We start from the raw sequence: 12,430 nt of genomic DNA on the forward strand, positions 1-12,430 counted from the left end.
AAAGGTATATATAAAAGGACTGAAGATCACTTAAATAAGCCAGTAGAGATTTAAATTTTTTTTAAATTGTAAAAACAATTATAAATACAAATCACAGTAAGAAGATAAGCACAAAGATGTAAAATAGGACATCAAAGTCACAAAATGTTGGGGAGGGGATTATAAAAATGTAGATCATTTAGAATGTATTTGAACTAGTATGATTTCCAGTTTAAAGCAAGTAGATATAGTTATGGGTCAACATACTTGAAAACCAGGGTAACCACAAATAAAAAATATACAATAGATTCACAAAAATTAGTAAGAAAGGAACTCAAGCATACTATAAAAGAAAATCATCAAACCACAAAGGAAAAACCAAAAGAAGAAATGAACAAAGGACTACAAAAACAACTGAAAAACATGGATTAAAATGGCAATAAGTACATACCTATTAATAATAACTTTGTCAATGGACTAAAAGCTCCAATGAAAAGACAGAGTGGCAGAGTGGATTAGAAAAAAAAAGAACTACAATATGCTGCCTATGAAAGACACTTGAGGATGAAAGACACGTAGATTAAAAGTAAGGGAATGGAAAAAGATATTTCCATGCAAATAGAAACAACGAGAAATTGGGGGTAGCAAAACTCATATGAGACACAATAAACTTTAAAACAAAGTCCATAAAAAATGACAAAGAAGGATACTATATGATGATATCGGGATCAATACTAGAAGATATTTCACTCATTAACATATATGCACCCAATATAGGAGCACCTAAATACATAAAACAAATACTAACAGACATAAAGGGAGAAATTGACAGGAATACAATAACAGTAGAAACTTTTAACACTCCACTGACATCAATGGACAGATCTTCCAGACAAAATCAATCAGGCAACAGAGGTCCTAAATGACACAATAGACCAGTTGGAGTTAACTGATATCTACAGGACACTACATCCCAAAACCCCAGAATACACATTCTTTTCAATTGTGTGAGGAATGTTCTCTGAGATAGATCACATACTAGGTCACAAAACAAGCCTCAACAAATTTAAGAGGATAGAAATTATTTCAAGCATCTTTTCTGACCACAGGGATATGAAACTAGAAATCAATCACAGAAAGAAAAATGGGAAAAGGATAAACACATGGAGACTAAACAACACACTACTAAAAAACCAATGGGTGAATGATGAAATCAAAAGAAGAAATCAAAAAATATCTTGAAACAAATGAAAATGAAAACAAAACCTTTCAAAAATCTATGGGATGCAGCAAAAGCAGTTCTAAGAGGGAAATTCATAATGATACAGACCTCAGTCAAGAAACATAAAAAAATCTCAAACAACCTAACCTAAACTCCTAAAAGAATTAGAACAAGAAGAACAAATAAAACCCAAAGTCAGCAGAAGGAAGGAAATAATAAAGGTCAGAGAGGAAACAGAGATTAAAAACAAAATGAATAAAACCAAGAGCTGGTTCTTTGAAAAGGTAAACAAAATCAACAAATCTCTAGCCAGGCTCACCAAGAAGAAAAGAGAAAGGACTCAAATAAAAAATAAGAAATGAAAGAGGAGAAATAATAACTGATAACACATAAAAACAAAAAATCATAAGAGAATACTATGAACAGTTGTATGCTAAAAAATTGGACAACCTAGAAGAAATGGACAAGATTCTAGAAGTGCACGCACAGCCTGCCAAAACTGAGTCAAGAACAAACATAATTTGAAGAGACAAATCACTAGAAGTGAAATGGAATCTGTAATTTAAAAAAATTCCCTGCAAACAGAAGTCCAGGACTGAACAGCTTTACTGGGAATTCTTCCAAACATACAAAGAAAAACTTATAACTATCCTTCTGAAATTATTCCAAAAGATTGAAGATGAGGAAACACTCCCAAATTCATTCTACGAAGGCACTATCACCCTGATACCAAAACCAAATAAAGACACTACAAAAAATAAAATTACTCAGAATTCCCTGTTGGTCCAGTGGTTAGAACTCCATGTTTCATTGCCGAGGGCATGAGTTCAATCCCTGGTTGGGAAACTAATATCCCACAAGTTATGCAGCACGGCAAAAAAAAAAAAAAAAAAAAAAAAAAAAAAAAAAAAGATGAATATAGATGCAAAAATCCTCAACAAAATATTAGCAAACTGAATCCAACAACACATGACAAGGATCATACACTACAATCAATATGGATTCATTCCAGGGTTGCAAGGATGGTTCAGCATATGCAAATCAATGTAATACACCACATAAACTAAAGACAAAAACTCATAATCATCTCAATAGATTCATAAATATCATTTGACAAAATTCAGCATCCATTCATGAAAACAAACTCACCAAAGTGGGTATAGAGGGAACATACCTCAACATAATAAAAAACCAGTTATGTCAAACCCACGGCCAACATAATACCAAATGGGGAAAAGCTGAAAGCCTTCCCACTAAATTCAGGAACAAGACAAAGATGCACCCTCTCACCACTTCTATTCAACATAGTATTAGAAGTCCTAGCAACAGCAATCAGACAAGAAAAAGAAATAAAATATATCCAAATTGGAAGGGAAGAGATAAAACTGTCAGTATTTGTAGATGTCTGTATAGAGACCCCCAAAGACTCCACAAACTATAAGAACTAATAAATGAATTCAGCAAGGCGACAGGATACAGGATTAATATACAGAAATTTGCTGCATTTCTTTATACTAACAATGAAATATTAGAAAAAGAAAGTAAAAAAAATTCTCATTTAAAATTCTGCCAAAAACGAAAAAAAACCTAGGAATAAACTTAAGCAAGGTGGTGAAAGACCTATACACTGAAAACTGTAAACACTGATTAAGGAAACTGAATATGATTCAAAGAAAAGGAAAGCTATCCCATGATCTTGGATTAGAAGAATTAATATCATCAAAATCACCATGCTACCCAAAGCAATTCTACAGATTTAATGCAATTCCTATCAAAATACCCATGACATTTTTAACAGAACTAGAACAAATAATCCTAAAATTTATATGGAACCAGAAAAGGCCCAGAATTTCCAAAACAATCCTGAAGAAAAAGAACAGAAGTGGAGGCATAACCCTCCCAGACTTCAGACAATACTACAAAGCTACAGTAATCAAAATGGCATGGTATCAGCACAAAAACAAATATATAGATCAATGGAACAGAGTAGAGAACCCAGAAATAAACCCACACACCTACAGTCAATTAATCTTCAACAAAGGAGGCAAGAATATACAATGGAGAAAAGATAGTCTCTTCAACAAGTGGTTTGGGAAAGCTGGACAGCCTCATGTAAATCCATGAAGTTAGAATGCTCCCTCACACTGTATACAAAAACAAACTCAAAATGGATTAAAGACCTAAATATAAGCCATGACTTCATAAAACTCCTAGAAGAAACCATAGATAAAACATTCTCAGACATCTATCATAGGAATATTTTCTTAGATTAGTCTCCCAAGGCAAAAGAAATAAAAGCAAAAATAAACCAATGAGACCTAGTTAAACTTAAAAGCTTTTGCACAGCAAAGGAAACCTCAACAAAATGAAAGACAACCTACAGAACAGGAGAAAATATTTGCAAACAACGTGACTGACAAGGAGTTAATATCCAAAATATAAAAACAGCTCATACAACTCGATATTGGAGGACCCAATCAAAAAAAAAGGACAGAAGACTTAAATGGACATTTGTCTAAAGAAGAAATACAGATGGCCAATAAGCACATGAAAAGATGCTCAGCATTTCTAATTATTAGAGAAATGCAAATCAAAACTACAATGAGGTACCACCTCACACCAATAAGAATGACTATCATCAAAAAGTCTACAAATAATAAATATTGGAGTGGGTGTGGAGAAAGGGAACCCTCCTAAACTGTTAGAGGGAATGTAAAATGATGCAGCCACTATGGAAAACAGTCTGGAGCTTCCTAAAAAAATAAAAATAGAGCTACCATATGATCCAGCAATCCCATTCCTGGGCATACATCTGGAGAAAAACATACTTTGAAAAGACACATGTATTCCAATGTTCATTGCAACACTATTTACAATAACCAAGACATGGAAACAACCCAAGTGCCCATCAACAGACGATTAGCTTAAGAACATGTAGTATGTATGTATATATATATATATATATATATATATATATATATACACACATATATACAGTGGAATATTATTCAGCAATAAAAATAATGAAATATTGCCATTTGCAGGAATATGGATGGACCTAGAGAATATTATACTTAGTGAAATAGGTCAGACAAAGACATATGATATGATATCACTTATATGTGGAATCTAAAAAATTATACAGATGAACCTATTTACAAAACAGAAACTGACTCACAGACGTAGAAACATGGTTACATAAAAGAAAAGGGAAGAGGGGAGGGATAAATAAGGAGTATAAGATTAACAGATACAAACTACTATATATAAAATAGATAAGCAAGAAGGATTTACACTATAGCACAGGTAACTATATTAAATATAGTGTAATCACCTATAATGGAAAATCATCTGAAAAAAAATACATCTATATATAACTGAATCACTTTGTTGTAAACCTGAAACTAACACAATATTGTAAATCAATAAAATAAAAGCACTGCTGGGAGGAAAAAAATGATATAACATACATAAAGAGCCTGTCAATATTAATATATATCCCTTGCCTTCTACTACAGGGGAACCGTGAGAAGAGTTACAGCATTGGAAATGGGCTCAGTGGGAAAATATAGGTGACATTTTGAGATCCAAGGGGCAACCTAACATACATGTAGTCAGTCTCTGAGTTCCAACTCCACGTGATGAAAGGAAAGAAAGTGACAAGGGAAAACAAGTGCTAATCATGCACCTATTATGACTCAAGCACTCACTTGGACTCTAGGGAGTCAAGGATAGTGAATAATATCAATATATGGTCTTTGCATTCCTAATCCCAAATAGCAAATTATCTTGTAGCATACTAAATACCCAAAGTCTGGAAAATTTTATATAACATTATTTAAAGACAGAATATTAGCCGGAGTAAATAATTACAAGCTAGTCAGCTTAGTACCATTTGTGGGAAAATACTAGGAAGAGCTTTGTCAAGGGAACAACTTGACAATTATAAGGTAATTTGATTAGGAACGGGCAATATGCTTCTAATGAGAATGATACTATAACAATTCACTGGTTGACTTTCTTTGAAGTCATTTACTACCATGGTGTCTGACTTCAGACCAATATTCTTCCTATAACTATAAAGGATTTGGAGCACTAATCATATGATAGCTAGTAGTTTAAGATTTTTTTAAAAGGGTGGAAATAGAACAAAGAATTTAAAAATAGAATAAAAAAAGAAGCTCATGGTCTAATGCTTGAAGTCAAAGTTTAAAAGAATGTTTTTCCCTCTTTGTCATATTGTAAGAACCGCCAGTGTAAAGATATAAAAGAAGTGGCTTTTAAATTTAAGATGCCTTAGAATCAGCTGTGCAAATTGTAGAAACTACATCCTGGGCTCCAATCCCAAGAGACTTAATTAGTGTGGGGCCCTAGATCTGCATGTTTCATATAAGCACCCCCAAGTGGTTCCGATGCAGGTGGGCTGCATACCATACTTTAAAACATATAATTCTGTAACATTGAACCAAAATTATAAATAAATTTGTTTTCCTTTAATTAAGAAACTTTAATTGAAAAGTTTATAAGTCTCACCATAAACGTTGACATAAAGATCTTAAAACGTTCCTTGGAAAAAGTTTTCAGTTATGTTCTTTTGCCTTCCAGAATTAAAATAAAGCTATAACTCCACAATTGTATCCTAGAGGCAGTAATAAATTAAAACAACAACCTGAACAAAAAACTCAACCATGATCATCACAACCACCACTACCACCAACAATAACAAAACATCCATCAACAGACTCAGGCCTGAGGTAGAGACATGCCCCACTTTCATAGTAGATGGAGTGACCTTGACTTCTGATTTTAGACTCGGTTGTTTAAGTATTTTCCATGCTTTTAGCTGTCAGTACAGAGGAACTCACTGGCAGAATCAGCAGAATGGATGAACAGTCAGCCAAGCTATGAAGTGTTACTTAAAGACAAAGTAGTCAAAATTTGAGGACCTCTTGCCCTGCGGTTATTCAAGCATCCCAGCAATTCTTCCTAAATCTCTGTGCTGCCAGGGCTGGAAGGCATTGATGGTATAATCAGTAATCAATAGAAAACTCAAATACTGCTTCTAAGAACTTCATTTTATGGACACAATATTTATGAAAGCAACAACATATAAATCATATAAATCTCAGATCTGGTCAGGATCCAGTCACAAATTATTTTGGGGGGAAAGTCTTAAAAGCCATTCTTGCATTTCACTCTTTGAAAAGTAATACTTCACCCTAATAAAAAAAAACGTTTCATGAAAGAATGCTCAACATCATTCATCATTAGAGAAATGCAAATCAAAACTACAATGAGATATCATCTCACACCAGTCAGAATGGCCATCATCAAGAAATCTAGAAACAATAAATGCTGGAGAGGGTGTGGAGAAAAGGGAACACTCTTGCACTGCTGGTGGGAATGTGAATTGGTACAGCCACTATGGAGAACAGTATGGAGGTTCCTTAAAAAACTAAAAATAGAACTACCATATGACCCAGCAATCCCACTACTACGCATATACCCTGAGAAAACCATAATTCAAAAAGAGACATGTACCAAAATGTTCATTGCAGCTCTATTCACAATAGCCCGGAGCTGGAAACAACTTAAGTGTCCATCATCGGATGAATGGATAAAGAAGATGTGGCACATATATACAATGGAATATTACTCAGCCATAAAAAGAAATGAAACTGAGCTATTTGTAATGAGGTGGATAGACCTAGAGTCTGTCATACAGAGTGAAGTCAGTCAGAAAGAGAAAGACAAATACCGTATGCTAACACATATATATGAAATTTAAAAAAAAAGTCATGAAGAACCTAGGGGTAAAACGGGAATAAAGACACAGACCTACTTGAGAATGGACTTGAGGATATGGGGAGGGGGAAGGGTAAGCTGTGACAAAGCGAAAGAGAGGCATGGACATATATACACTACCAAACGTAAGGTAGATAGATAGTGGGAAGCAGCCGCAGAGCACAGGGAGATCAGCTCGGTGCTTTGTGACCGCCTGGAGGGGTGGGATGGGGAGGGTGGGAGGGAGGGAGATGCATGAGAGAAGGGATGTGGGAACAGATGTATATGTATGACTGATTCACTTTGTTATAAAGCAGAAACTAATTAAAAAATGTTGCTAAAAGTATATCTTTTAAATGGAGGATTCTCCAACATTTAACTTTTCATAAATTATATTCTTTCCTTCTATGTGTCAGAGAAAGAGCCCATTCTTAAAAACAAAATAAATCAACCTGCGTGACCACCAATGTCTTCAAATTTGCCATAATTCAAATAAGAACCATACTGGGTCCTGTGCAGGATATAGGGTGTGAGTCCCCTAGAAAAAAATGGAAAGGAAAGAAAATGGCAGTTACCTAATATAATGCTTCAAACATGTACAAATATCTCTTGACTTGTCAGCCTAAGAGAGACAAACAATCTGAAGAATTTATACAGGGTTTATTACTGCTAAAGTGAATGAATGAGACACTTGAATTGGTTTTCTATTGCTGCTGTAACAAGTGACCATAAGTTTAGTGGCTTAAAAGAATTTACACTTATTATATTTCAGTGCTATAGTTTAAGAATCCAACAAAGATCTCACTGGACTAAAATCAAGTGATCAACAAGGCTGCCTTACCTTCTGGAGGCTCTAGGGAATAATCTGTTTCCTTGCCTTTTCTAAAAAATTTTTAGAGGTGACCCACATTCCTTGGCTTGTGGCCCCTTCCTCCATCTTCAAAACTAGCAACAGCAGTTTTTAGAGTTCTTCTCATGACACATCATTCTGACTTTCTCTTCTATCTCCGTCCTTTAAGGCCCCATGTAATTACATGGGACCCACCTGAACAGTCCAGGACAATTTCCTCATCTCAAGATCTTTATCCTAATCACATCTGCAAAGTTTCCTTTGCTATGTGATGTAATATACTCACAAGTTCCGCGAATTGCGTCAGGGACATCCTGGGGGGTCATTATTCTGCTGCTCACAATACTGTTAACTTAGGTGCCAACTATTATTGGAATGAAAAACAAAACAACAAAAATGCACCTTTTCTAATGTCAACAAAGTTTAGTAAAATTAAGACACTACAAAAAGGCACAATCTAGAACAGCAAATCAAGACAAAGCCAAATTAGAACCCTAGAAGTGTTCCCGTGATGTCCATAAAATTGCACAGGTACTAGTCTTTTTAGATTAGGTTGTTTTCTTTCTTGTTTTTCAGCTGTGGCTTCCCCCCGTCCAAAGCCTGACTATGTTGGCGGAAATCTCATCCAAGACAAAGAGCATGTGGTGGTGGATGTGAAGTTCGCAATGGAGTCGGTGAACCTGGGACCCCACTAACTTCTGACTATGAACTTTCATTTGGTCTGAATGTGACAGATGGGAGGGTTTACTCAGACCTACCCTAGCATGAACAAAGGGATCTTTGTGTGTCTTCCCCAGGAGACCACGAGGGGGTAACTGTGGTCCTTCCCTTGGAACTTACTTTGTAAAGAAGCAGGCACCAAGATAATGTGTCTGGGATCCTGTGGACCAGAATTTAGCCATCCATGTCCAGAAATTCCTGACTTATTTAAGTGCATTAAAGGGCCTCCTGTTTCTGTAAGACCAAAGGAAGTGAGTTTCTCTCTCTCTTATTTGGTAGGTAGGGCCATCATTTGGTTCTCTTGAGGAACCTGTCGCCTTTGCAAGTCATTAGATGTGCTAAATGCAGTAAATGTTCTCTCACTACATGACACTAAACCCCACCCATGCATTGTATTCCCTAAACCTCACTTACTAAGTGGAATCTTAATTTTTTAGAGTCATTGCCCAACCACACATTATTCATTTTTTCAAGTCTATCCCTCTGCCTTTTCTCTTGAATTTGCTAAAATCTAAATAGAATCTATGAAATGAAACACAAGGCAGGAGCCCATACTAAGGATTCCTGACAGTCAAAGATGACAGTTTGCAGCTGGGACACTTTCTGCAGGAGACTCTCTAGATGCTTTTGACCTGACTCTTCAGGAAATAGAAAGCCAGGCGCTGTCATTGTTCCTGCTCATATCTTCCCTTTGACCAAGATGAGCCTATTGGTGTCTGCTACTGATGTTCTCACCTACAGATACCCAGGCTGAGCTGAGAACCGTCACTTTAAACTCTTTTCAGTAAAGATTTATACACATGCCTTCTGTATCCCCCAGTGGAATTAGCAATGATTTACCCACAAGGGCTCAGTAAATGTTTTCATGGAGCTCAACTAATTTAGAATCCAAGTTATCTAGATGAGCAGAAATGTTACATTTTATAGAACTTGATAGGACAAGTAGAGGAGGGAATTAGGAAGTGTTGGGTTATTTTTTTCAAGAGAACAGAAGTCACTGGGTTTTTCAAACACTTGAATATCAAAAACCAGGATTTTAGTCCCAGACCATCCTATAGTCTCACTGCAAACTTGGAATTTGCTTTACTCCTTTTTTACTTTAGTTATTTGATCTAAAATTTGGGGTTAAAACACCACGTTCTTCAATTCTAGAAATATAGTCGATATTCAAATTATTTTTGATATTGAGAGAATCTTGAAGTCTGGAAATATCTAAATTCTCAGAGAGAAAACCATTAACCACGAATCATTATGACAAAGGTGGTACTATAGGACATATCAAACTTGCCTCGTTATCTCTCCAGCTGGCCAGGACATAGTCAGTAACTACTGATATTAGAAGTTTTCTCTGGAGACCTTGGCAGTGTTGACTGCTTTGAGGCAACATGGAGCCCAGGTGTTAGTTGGATCCTGAGAGGCTCAAAGCTAACTGAGAACCAGGGTTCTTGGACCAGAAGAGACCATGCAGCTGTTGGAAAAAAAGCAGAAGGAAGACCAGGACCATCCAAGAGGTCATGCCTAGCCAGCATTGACCACTTTGTCTGATGAACCCACCACCACTACACTTCTCATGATTTTTTGTTACTAGATGGAGAACTCCATGAAATTTGGGATATTTTATTCATCTCTGTGTGCATGACTCCTGGCGCTGAGTCAAGCACTGAGGAGGCTCTCGGCAATATTTGTTCACTGACTGAATAAACATGATTGCAAATCCCCACTCATCTCAACTACATTCCTGCCCAACTGTCCTGTCAAGGATGCTCTGTTTTCTCCCAGGATGTAGCAAACCTCTTCCTTAGAGAGGAGCCTTCCCTATACTATCCTTGTCCTAGGACACTCACCTGTGGTGACTCTGATGAAGACATGACTGTCCTCAGGGATTCCTCTCAATGGTTCACTCTGTCATTAGGAAGAGATGTCCTTGGCCTCCCCTCCCATCCTCTAGGCTGCCTCAACACCCCAACTGAGGAGGGCCATCACCTTTTGTTGACACTATGCACTTGTATTCTTCCTCTCACTGCTTTAATTTCCTCATGGAAATATTACTGATATCTGAACTCCAAGTTGTTAACGCAGCATAAGGCAAATTAAGCACTCAACATACAGTTAAGAGATGTTGTGTATAAAGCCTTCCAAATGGTAAATGCAGAAGAATATTATTACTATCTCTGCTTTAGTAATAAAGCAGAGGGGACCCCTTAGCCTGGTCCCTGGTAAGAATGAATAATTTTTCTCCAAACATTATGTATCCATCTTAGTGGAGGGCATCACTGTGTGGGCAGTTCCAAGTTTGAGGTTTGGGGGGTCTAGGGCAGAGCACCAAGGTCCCACCCTCCTCCTCCTGGAATGGTGCTCCCAGCAGTATAAACCAGCCCTGATCCATCCTGTGGATCTCCTTGGCAGGTGCACAAGTTCACTGTGCAGTATGTTACTCTCCCAGTCCTCCCTGCTCAGCTCAGGCTGCTCCTTGAGAACCTGGATGATGCTGTGTGCATTCCTCACTTTCTCTTGACTTTTTTGAACTCAACTGGCCCTTATTCTCACCTTCCTTGGCAACCACCTCCTCCACCATTACCTTGCTTTTCTTTGGGTTTTTCTCATCCTCCAAACCTGCTGATTTTCCTTCTTCCATCTCCTGCCTCAGTTCTGTGTTTTCAGTGTGTGGGCTCAGTTCAGGTCCCTGTAGGAGATACACAAACAAGGAACTGCCTGCAGTTCCCTGGGCACAGTTAATACACATCTCAGTCCCTCATCCACTCAGAAAAAAACTGAACAGGAAGGGACTTTGGAAAATTTGAATACCAACGTTATCTTACTGCTGAGGAAAATAACACCCCGAGAGATACAGAGATTTTCCCAACTTCCCACACCACTTGGTGGCAGCAGAACCACCACACAAGTAAGTCTTGGCCACAATCTTTTCTATCCGTAAGCACCAGGAACCGACGATGGCTGAGTTTCAGGGGACATTGGATCAAAATACATATTTCCACCATTAAAACAAAAATATCTAAGGACCATTCTTAAAAATAATTTTTTATCACCCTTCAGTAGTCCTATATTTATACTCAGTTTTCAATCCTGCTGACCCAGTGGAACCAAGGAACACATGAGTATTAAATGCATCACAGTATATATATATATATGATTCTCTGTAACACATCTGGCTCCTGTGCTAGAGGTCATCTTCCTGAGAGCAAGCACTCTGTGTGCCTTGTTCATCCCTCCTCCCCACTGCCTCCTCAAGAGCCTGCCAGATAGAATATTCAGTAAGTATTTGTCAAGCACATAAATACCAGGTACCAAGAGTAACTAGCTTTTACCAATGTCTTCTAGTCCCAACCATATTTCCATTCAAATTTTATCCTAGGTCAGTGCTAAAGCAATAAAAGCACAATCCTAGGAAAAGCAGTCCAAGATGCAAATACCACCTCCACCAAGTACCAAGTATGCTTCATATGATGATTTCATTACTCTCTTTGAACATAGTGATCTCATGTGTAATAGAGAAGAATATATAATGTAAAACAGAGAAGGCAGTATTATCCTTAAATGAGTAACTGTGATATCATACAGCAGACAGGGTTCCAATCCCTGGGCACTAGCTGCACAGTATAGAATGCCTATATTACAGTCACTACAGGGCCTGTTAAAAACTTCTGGGGATAAGGCTCAAAAAATTGCATCTCAGACTAAAATTCCAGGGAGATTCTCATGCAAGGAAAAAGCCCGACCATTAAACAAAGTCTAGAATGTAGATCCCAAAAGCCTAGTGGAAACAAGAATGACTCAGCTGGATCAAAACAAGTCACTTGTCATGGTAGCCTCTCAAGAGGAAATGTACCCTTTCCCAAGAAGGGTCTCCACCTGAG

This window comes from Mesoplodon mirus (assembly GCF_964341445.2).
Source record: "Mesoplodon mirus genome assembly, chromosome: 3".
Lineage (NCBI taxonomy): Eukaryota > Metazoa > Chordata > Mammalia > Artiodactyla > Ziphiidae > Mesoplodon > Mesoplodon mirus.